The sequence below is a fragment of the Silene latifolia genome, unplaced genomic scaffold, assembly GCF_048544455.1.
Source record: "Silene latifolia isolate original U9 population unplaced genomic scaffold, ASM4854445v1 scaffold_57, whole genome shotgun sequence".
Taxonomy (NCBI): Eukaryota; Viridiplantae; Streptophyta; class Magnoliopsida; order Caryophyllales; family Caryophyllaceae; genus Silene; species Silene latifolia.
Genome location: NW_027413480.1, coordinates 4318683 through 4328784, shown reverse-complemented (window position 1 = coordinate 4328784; position 10102 = coordinate 4318683).

Here is a 10102-nt window from a genome sequence, read left to right as displayed (position 1 = left end):
CAGGAGTAAGGCCAACTCCTAGTCCATTTCCTCAAGTAGTGAAAGTCCTTGATACAAACAAGACTAAGTTCCATGGTATGGATGACGTCAATCGCTATCCATCCTTTGGCCCAAATAAGAATTAGGACCGTTTAGACGGGACAATTGGTCAAATGGGTTGGGTTGGGCCTAGGAAGGCCGAATGAAACGATATAGAAAGACCGAGTTATGAAAACCGACAATTGTCTTGTACAAACTATTCCCTAAACTTGTTCAACTTTCACCCTTTTGGCTACACGTAAGTGTATTATCCCCATCGGAGTCGCCAAACTGTGGACACGGGCCCACGGGGTCACTTGGGAGAACAAACGTTTGCATTTGTGGAGTCGCCACCAATTTATTGTGGAAAATTGGAAACCGTTCGAATACCTCGTGTCATGTCAAGACACAAAGTATTGACATAGACACCAAGAACTCGTTACCCTTAGCATTCTATGTCTAGAATGACTCTCGTGGATGTCAATGAACACGGATGTTCACAGAGATCTGGATTAAGGGGTGAGGGTATGTATTAGGAAGCTCTTTTGATCGAACACCTAATCTCGCCCGCCTCGATAGCGGCCTCTACTAATGATTAGGGAAATTATCTATACTCGATATATTGTCGATTATATGCATGCAAAGCAACATCTAATAAATTAATCCTAGCATGTGAAGATTAATACTAAGTCGGTGAACACGTAGTTTAACATGCAATTGGGTCAAAGTTGGAGATTTAAGCTCAATTACATGTGAAAGCATACAATACAATACAAGAAATATAATAAATACAATAAAGGAAATTACAACAATTACATCGGATTAAATGATTTATGTCGAAAATACTTCTAAAACGGATAATTTGAGAAAAGAATAAACAAACGAACAGGAATTAAGCGATAATACGATTAGTAGTTAATTAATACATAATTAATAAATTAGGTCAAAGCAAAACGGGAGTTCAGGGACAGAAATCAAGCAGGAACAGGCGCAGCAGAGCTGCGTCCTTTGGTAGAGGCGCATCAGTTGTTCCGTCTGTTCCTTGGCTCAGTTCTGGCTGTGAAGCCGGAATTGCAAATCGTTAATATTCGTTGGTTAATTTAGTGATTGATTATGAATATTTGACTCGGATGAAAGTGATTAGCAGGTTATTTACATATGATTGAGGGTCATGAAAGCGATAAACATGGATGAAACTAATTAGAACTAATTATTACGAGGTTTAATAAGGTTAATTAACGAATTAAACAAACCAAACAAATTAATTAGGTTAAACATGTTGTTAATGACGAATTAATGATGGTAACGGTGAATAACAGATGCAACTATGTCAAAGATGAAATTCCAGAGATTCAATATGGGTTAATCGAACCTCTAAAACCCGAATTGACTTTAATGACGAAAACCCGCAAATATGAATTACTTGGGATTTAAGTCGGGAATTATGATGAATTAAACATTAATGATGATACATGTCAGATTATTATGCTTGAGTTATTGCGTTCAAATTATCGTATCAAAAGAATCAAAGAACAAACGAAAGAAAATAAAAGAGACGAATTGACAAAAGACAAATGAAGAAGAAAGGAAGCAGGAACTACGGCAGCCTCACGAAGAAGCGCAGCAGATGCTGCATCCCTTCGAAGAGGCGCAGCAGCTGCTGCGTCCTTTCTCGACGGACATCTTCTGGTAATTCGTAAAAAAGGATTTTAAACAAGGTTTTAGAAATCGGTTTTAAGAGTACTTTCGACATAAATCTTACAATATTGATTAAAAAAGTAAATAACAATAATAAAATAGGGATTATACACCCTCAGACTTACATGTTTGACGAAAGGAGATGAACTAAGTTAACGTTTTAGTGATGCTCGACTCGAATACAGACGAAAGTGCCCTCGTAAGAGGAATTAAAACAGATTAATTAATGTTGATTATGGTGGAGTTGGTCAGTCATGCAAAACGAGGCTGGTACTCAGAAAGATCCGAGCTTACGTGGTCGAAAGTTCAAGCACGTAGACACCAAAAAGTAAGAACGTGGTCTAGAATGCAAAGGGAGAAGCGAAGGGCGGACACTTGCGTGAGAAATATGTGAGACCGAAGGTCTCTATTTATACTATTCACGCGGAGGAAATAGGGTTTTCGGAGAAACTTTGGAAGTGAATCTCGAAAAGATATGAAAAGATACGAAAAATACGCATAAAAGGACTTGGGAAGAGGCGCAGCAGGCACTGCGTCTCTTGGAAGAGGCGCAACACCTGTTGTGTCCTTTCCCAAGTGGTTTCCTCCTGCGGAAGAAAGATTTCCGTGTTTTGGTTATGGAATAACGGATTAATCTTGTTTTCCATAATATTTTGTGTGAATATTACGGGAAATTATTTTCCAAAGATTAAAAGATTGTAAAATATGGAATAGAAATATCCGGAACATTCTAGAACATTCTGACTCGGTTTTAGAAAATGAAGACGGTTTTATGACCCGTACTCCAAATGTACTCTAATTACTGCCAAAACGACCGTATCGGCACGTAGATGACATTTAAGAGGTAGACACAAGTGTTTGAGCGATCACTTGACGATAAACTTACGAACTGTCACAAATCGTTCCGCGTACCAAACATGCGGCCCAATCATCACCGGGTGGTTTGCCGGAGGTGCAGAAATGAGGTATCTACAGTATTCCATCATGACGCGAAGCTCCTCTCCCGCAGCCAACTGAGCCCTGAGAGAGGCAATATCCGCATCTCGGCTCCGCAACGCGTCCTCACGACACCTCAACTCCTGGTCTCGACTGGTGATCCCCAACCCTTGGGCCTCGATAATCGACCTAGCTGCATCCAACTCAGCACGGACTCGAGTGAGCTCCGCCGGATCCGCAGTACCCTGCAAAACACAATACAGATCATTAAGATCTAAAAACGTGAAATGCAGCACAAAAATACACAAAAACAACATACAAAAAGTACCCGAGCAAGCCGAGCCTCCCTCGCGGTCAGGTCACCAGCAAGTGCCCTCCACCGGTTAGCCATCCGCCACAAGGCCTGATGACTAGCGGTCGTCACCTACAACCAAGAAGGTCCTTCAATACAATGCAAGGCAAAACATAAATGATGAAGAATGTTCAGATCAAGAACTCACCCTCAGAACGCTCAACCTCCACTCCATGCCAACGTCGGTCATCTCAGCGACCGCAGGCTTTAGCAGGTGCAGTTGTAGCTCCTCGCCGCCTGGCCCCTGAAAGGTGGTCTGCACCAGAAAAACTGGGGCCTGAGTCCTCATCAACGCAACGACCCCCTACAATTCGGGTCCACATTGAAGGTAACAAACCCTCCTATCAAAAGAGGCAATGAAGACAAAAGAACAGAGGAAAACATACCTCGATCGGGTACCAGGCAAGCCTCGACAAGCGGAAGGTGTCGTAGTCGACCTCCCGCCGCAACAGCTCCTCACCTCCCTGACCGTAAAGGTGCTCCTCAACCTCATCGGGGGTCGACTCCTGGAACAACACCCTAGGAGGATCGACTAGTACCACGAAAGTCTCAGTAAAGCACTGACGAGCTAATCGCTCGCCCAGGTACCAAACTGGCTCGATCACCGTCTCAAGGTACAAACGCCGAGAGCTGCGAGGCCGCAAACGCTCCCTGACAACGGCCGGCACCTCTGTGTAGTGCTCCCAAGGCCACCCGACGAATTGCACTCAAGGCAAAACTAATCAGCTAACTGGGGGCTTCGTAAGCTACTTAGTCATCCTATCTCTGTTTGTTTCTACAAAATAAGAGGAGTAAGGGACAGCAACTTACGTCAGCAACTCGAAGGGCGTTCACACGACGTCTGCAGTCCTCGTAAGTCGACTTAGTCGACTTCTTCCGAGCCACCGTCCAGGCCCTCACAGCAGGGTAGGTCGAAGGGACGCCACCGGTAGTCCCCAGACGTAGGGGGATGAAGTAAGCATACAACCAAGCCTGTAACCAAACACAACAAACAAAAATCAGCCAGTCTTTTCAAAAAATGCCAAAATCAAAATCAAAATCAAACTCAAAACTACAAAAACGCTCGTACCTCCAAGATGAGGCCGGGACCAACCAAAGCAGGAGCACTACCATCTCGCACCGCCTCCGGGCACACCGCAGCGTGCATGTACCGGGTGAAACTCGTCAAAGCCGGCGTAACCCTGTCAAACTGACCCAGAATGTCGAGGTCACCAAGGAGAGGAAGCACCTTGGTCGAAAAGTGCTCACCCTTGTCACCAAAGTACGTGGCACCCAAGAAGTACCACAACCACAACCGCGCCTCCTGCGCGTCAGCTCTAGCCTTAGCCTCTGGACTCGCCAACGGCGCCGGAGCATAGCCCGTCACTCTCTCCTTGAAGTGATACCTGGCATATGAGCTCGCGATCAGGTACGGAGTGACGTCAGAAGGCTCAGGCAAAACATTACCGATCAGACGAGTAACCCCGTGAGAAGACACTCTCTCCGGCGTCTCCGAGAACTCAACAGGTGTCTCGCCACAGGGGAGGCTAAATATCATAGCAAAATCCTATAAGGTCACACCAACCTCCCCAAACTCCATATGGAACGACGACGTCGTATCCTAGTACCGATCCAACATAGCGTGGATCAGACACAGGTTCGACCTAATCGAAGCCCTGTGAATGTCCCGCTAGGCAGCTGTGACACCCCCATATACCAAGGAGCCTTACTAAGACCTTCCCTAGCATATAAGGACATCACCATCTCGGTTGCCCGAGGAAAGTAATAATCAATGGTCAATAAAAGAACATTTAAACTGTTTTACAAGTGTTGCAACCAAACTGTTAAACGACAGATACAACTCATCACTATAAACTACTTTCTGTCGTAACTCGTGAGGTCTCATCCCAGCCCAGACTCCAGCAATCATCCAAGACAACACCTGCTAAGACTGACTGCTCACCATAAGGGATCCCGGTAGACACACAAGATAAGCAAGACAACCACACAAGGTCAGTAACTGAGGTAAGACACAGCAATCAACTATTAGTATACTACAAACACAACCAAGCACACACCAGAAACCACCACTCCAACCAATCACCGTCACCGACTGTCCACTGGACCAGCCCTGCCAGTGGGGGACCGCAGTCGTTCCCACCTAAGCCCCGCTCATCATACCGAGCGATAACCCTGTCCCATTAATGTGCACATCCACTCCCCTGGCGGGTTCCACGGAGGGCGAAACTAGGGCGTGAAGCCACTCCCGCAAGTGACTCCACTCAGCCGAGGATGCACCTCGAGAACCAACAACAATAATCATAGACAGCTGCAATACAAAAACAATCAACAAAACAGCGTACACCAACCGATTACCATGTATACTCAACCACACGGTCACGACAACAACACAACAACAATACAGCAACTGACATACTAGACAATCAACAGAAACTGAGTAGGCGAACCTACCTTTAAGTGACTGCAACGATTCCATGTCCACACACGCAACACCTAGCAAAACAAGCAACACCTATACACACAATACAATCCTCTATCATTATCCTTCTAACCCCAACTGAAAACACAAAGTCACGGATGATGATGATGATGACATACCTACATGTGGTAATCTGGCAAAGGAACTGCTACCCGACTCAAGCCATGCACTCCTATGGCACAAGCACCCTCAAAGGCTCCCATGGAAGGTATTTGGTGAAGGGAAGAGAAAGGGACGACATCTAGGTTTAGAGGAAAGAGGCGGAAATTATTTGCGGTTTGACGAAACACGATTATAAACCCTCGCTGAAAAGACGCTACTCGATCGAGTAACTAACGTACTCGATCGAGTGGCCCCTACTCGATCGAGTATCCAAGCTACTCGATCGAGTAGCCTCTAATCTAACGAGTACCACTCAAAACCAAAGGCAAGCAAGGCACAAGGTAGTTTTGGCACGCATCACTAAGGGCTATTACCTGTTCCCTAGTTTGGTCAACGTTGGTCAACGGTGTTGGAATATGTGTCCTCTGACAATAATGCGATCACAACTGTTGATCATGATGATCACATGTTTAAGTCTCATTAAAAAGAATACAATTGGGAAGTAACATTTTACTGTCAACTGGTCCACACATATCGGTAATGATTGGCTGACTAGAGTTTTGACATTATTGTCGTGCGACGGTGGTGATCAGTTGATCCCCTAGGTCATACCTAAAGGGCAACACTCTTAATTGATCTTATAACGTTACGAGTCAATTAAATTATTTAAAATTGACGGAAGATTTTGGAAGTATTATTTACGTATCTCATTGAAATTTGATTAAATGAGATACGGTCTGAGTAACCGAATTGTTTCATTACTCAGATGAAATTATTGTTTAAGGAAACAATTGAAATTGAATGAATTATTATAAATACAAGTTATTGTGATTTATAAATTGGTAAAATTTTTGGTACAAGTAATTATGAATTACTAAGTCGATTTTTGTATATGACGTATTTTTAATAATACGTTGATTTTTAATATGTTAAAAATACATAACAAATTTATGTTACATATGACATGTGACATAAGACAAATTGACATTTTGACAAAGATAATATGGAGTCCATATTATCCATGTGTGCTGATACCCGTCGTTGTGAGTATCAAAGATAAAATTTATAATCTCCTATTAAGACTAACCTAGGCTAGTGGTAACAGGGTCGAACCACAAGGAGGCAGCTGTAAACTTTAGCTGATTTATATTCAGTCTGAGGTAACTATTATGGGGGTTGATTTGAATTGATCTAAGACTAAGAGCAAACAAAGATAATAAACTAAAAATACGATTTAAACAGATAAAAGAAGGGTACTAGGATGGTCGGTTCTTTATAGCTTCGGCGCAAAGAAACTAAGTCGGTCTGAATCAAACACAGGTAAGGCGGGAAATAAAGAGGTCCTCTCGGTCCACTCTTAACAAATAGCATCTCTCGATCTCGCTATAGGTCCCTAATGTCACTAATACTAACTTTCGTCCTGAAAAGTGACTGATGGTCTAAACTATACCTATCTTTCGATCTTAGCACAGTTTAGTCGATTTAATTGACGGTCAAATAACCTCCCCTACCTTCCGATCTAATGGGTCAATCACGAAATAGGTATCTAACTGGTCGCATGCATTCGATTCGTTAAATACAAGATTAAATTCAATTAAAACGAATATAAACCCTACGAGGTCGGTCGATCGACCGATAAGGTCGATCGATCGACCAACACGCGAGACAGTCCTCCCTAATCTAATGCCGCCTATGCCATAAATCGCCTACATCCTAGCACTATAGAATTAGCTACTCATGATGAAAGTAATAACAACAACAAAGCTAATAAAGATTACTGAGTTCATGCTTAAAATAAATAACAATAATGATAACACGATAATTGGCTTTGGGGCACTAACTATCAAACCTATACTAACAATGAAAGTAAAACAATAAAATTGGAATTAGGGTCGAAGAAATACCGAGATTCAGCGGAACGATTAAGAATAAGAACAGGAAAATCCAATGTCAAACCGATGTTTCAAACCCTAACTACCCGAATGAATAAAACTCAAAGTACTGTATTTGTGATAGAAACTTAGGTAAAAACTTAGATATCTCAACTGATGGTTTCATGTTACGTTATATAGCAATCAACGCAACATCTTATTTCCTAAACCTAAACTTCACGGGCTTCAAGATTCACGGTCTTTCAATTCACGTCTGGAATAGAAATCTGGTCGATCGACTGCTAATGCTGGTCGATCGACTGCTCCTCAGCAAACAGTGGCTTCTGGAACCCGAGCATTGGTCGATCGACTGAAGGTGGTAGTCGATCGACCGGATGAGCTGCTACTTGACTTCTTTATTCTCGTGGATTTGTCTTTTGGGCCTTGGATTGCGCACCGAGCTCGTTCCTTAAGCAATTCCTTTACGTCATTTGCAATGCAGATTACTCGGGGCGGATTTGGCTTGATTTCCCATTGAATTCTTCACATTTCTACAATAAAGTACAAAATACGGAAGTAGACGGAAATAGGGAGAAATGTAGCATAAACTACAAGAATGAGCTCTGAAATGCGTGCAAAATGGGATGTAAAACATCATATAAAGGACACGCATCAAACTTCCCCAAACCAAACCCTTGCTTGTCCCCAAGCAAGAACTAGACTCGATCTAATGTCCTAATGGAACGAGTTCAATCTCAGAGCGAAATGCAACAAGTAAAGCCTAGGCCAATTTAATGCACAACCAACAATCAATCAGTAATGTGAATCATGCAAACGAGTTATGAAGTTGTTAAAAACTGCTGAACCGTTGACTGTAAAGACTTATCAAACTGGACTCTCACGGGTCGCTCAAAACACTCAATAAGCACAGGTGATGTTAATGTAAGATAGAAAGAAGTAAATTTTGTAATGACTCTCACCTAACTACGACCTATGAAAACATGCCAGCAATAAAATATGAAAATGATCTCTATAACCGTACATACGCATTCCAACCGAACAGATGACCAATGACACATGCCGAGGTATATATGGGATATGTGAGGTATGGGTAAGAAGAGGCAAAACATTTTATGGTAGAGTGGAGGTACAGATGATCAAGCTAGTACCAAAACGGAACCAAGTGGCAACATCCAACTTCCTTCTCATAAACAAATGAAACGGTGCTATAGCAAGCACAAAACTCACAATCTCCAAACTATCAAATCAATAAAACTCCCCATAGGATGTAAATGAAACATGGGAGCAAAAATCGCCAAAAGATAAGGATTAAATTATGCGAATTGATCTCTTTTCTCGAATCTCAGTCGATCGACCATATTTGGCAGTCGATCGACTGCTTAAACAGTACAGAACCTCTTTTTTTTTTCATTTCTTTTTTTTGAATCATTTTTCATCATTTTTTTTTCTTCTTTTGTTTCTTTCTTTTCTCATTTTCATTTCATTTCCCAACCATCGTCTCAACAGAGCATATGCCACCAAAACTGAGTAACAAATCCGAAAACACAGACTACTAGCTTGACAAGGGACAGGCTAAATGTAGGATGTAGTAATGGTACAAAAAGGGGTATTTTTGGCAGTGTGAAGCTTATGGGTCAAATGAATAAAGGAAAACCTCTACCACATGTGTCAACAAACCACAGACCGAATGCATACAGGTATTAAGTAGATCAAATTCATATTCATGCAAATTAAGGAAACATGTCTCATAAGGAGTACTACTCACATTCCTAGATAAACCGGTCATGAATGTCACCAGTTATAGGCTCTAAAACTCAGAAATATGATGTAGTTTGCCAATATTCTAAGTCAAGTCTCAAGTCCAGCAAGTAATTCAACGAAAACTCGTAGGTATGCACTTATACGATTCTACTAATAACATGTTAATCTAGCAAGGCTCAGGCAAAACAGTTGCAAATGCAAAATCATCATGGAATACTACCGTTCCGACTCGACCTATATGCTAAAATAAACGTGCATTTTATGGAAATTTTTGAAATTTATCAAATTTTTTTTTGATTTTTGAATTTATATAAAATGAAATGAACAATGCAAAACAGAATGTAAACGTGAATGCAAGCAAATGATATGCGACGCAAAACCCTTCCCCAAACCAAATCGCACAATGTCCCCATTGTGCAAAATCATGTAATGAAGAAAAGAGAAATGGGAATTTGCGAGAAAATAAATAAGCAAGACACAAAGGAAAGATATGGAACTCACAAGACTTTAAGCGCAAAGAAAGGAAACCTCACCAAACCAAATAAGCGTGAGCTAGGAGGTTTCAAAGAGCAATGATGCTACCAATAAGGACCTGAAAAGACAATTAAAAACCACGCATAAGACTGAGAAAACAATTTTGAAGCGTAAAAATTGTGCACAAATGAGACAAAAGAAGAAATAGATAATTCGACGGAAAATAGAGTGGAGTAGAAGACTCCCTTAGGTCCGCATATCGACCAAACACAGCAGGGGAGAGGTCGTGAACGAATATAGCAAGAAGAAGGGTGGTCGATCGACCACGGAGATCAGTCGATCGACCAGGTGGACGTGAACAGTAGCTCCTGTAAACCTGCAATTCAGTCG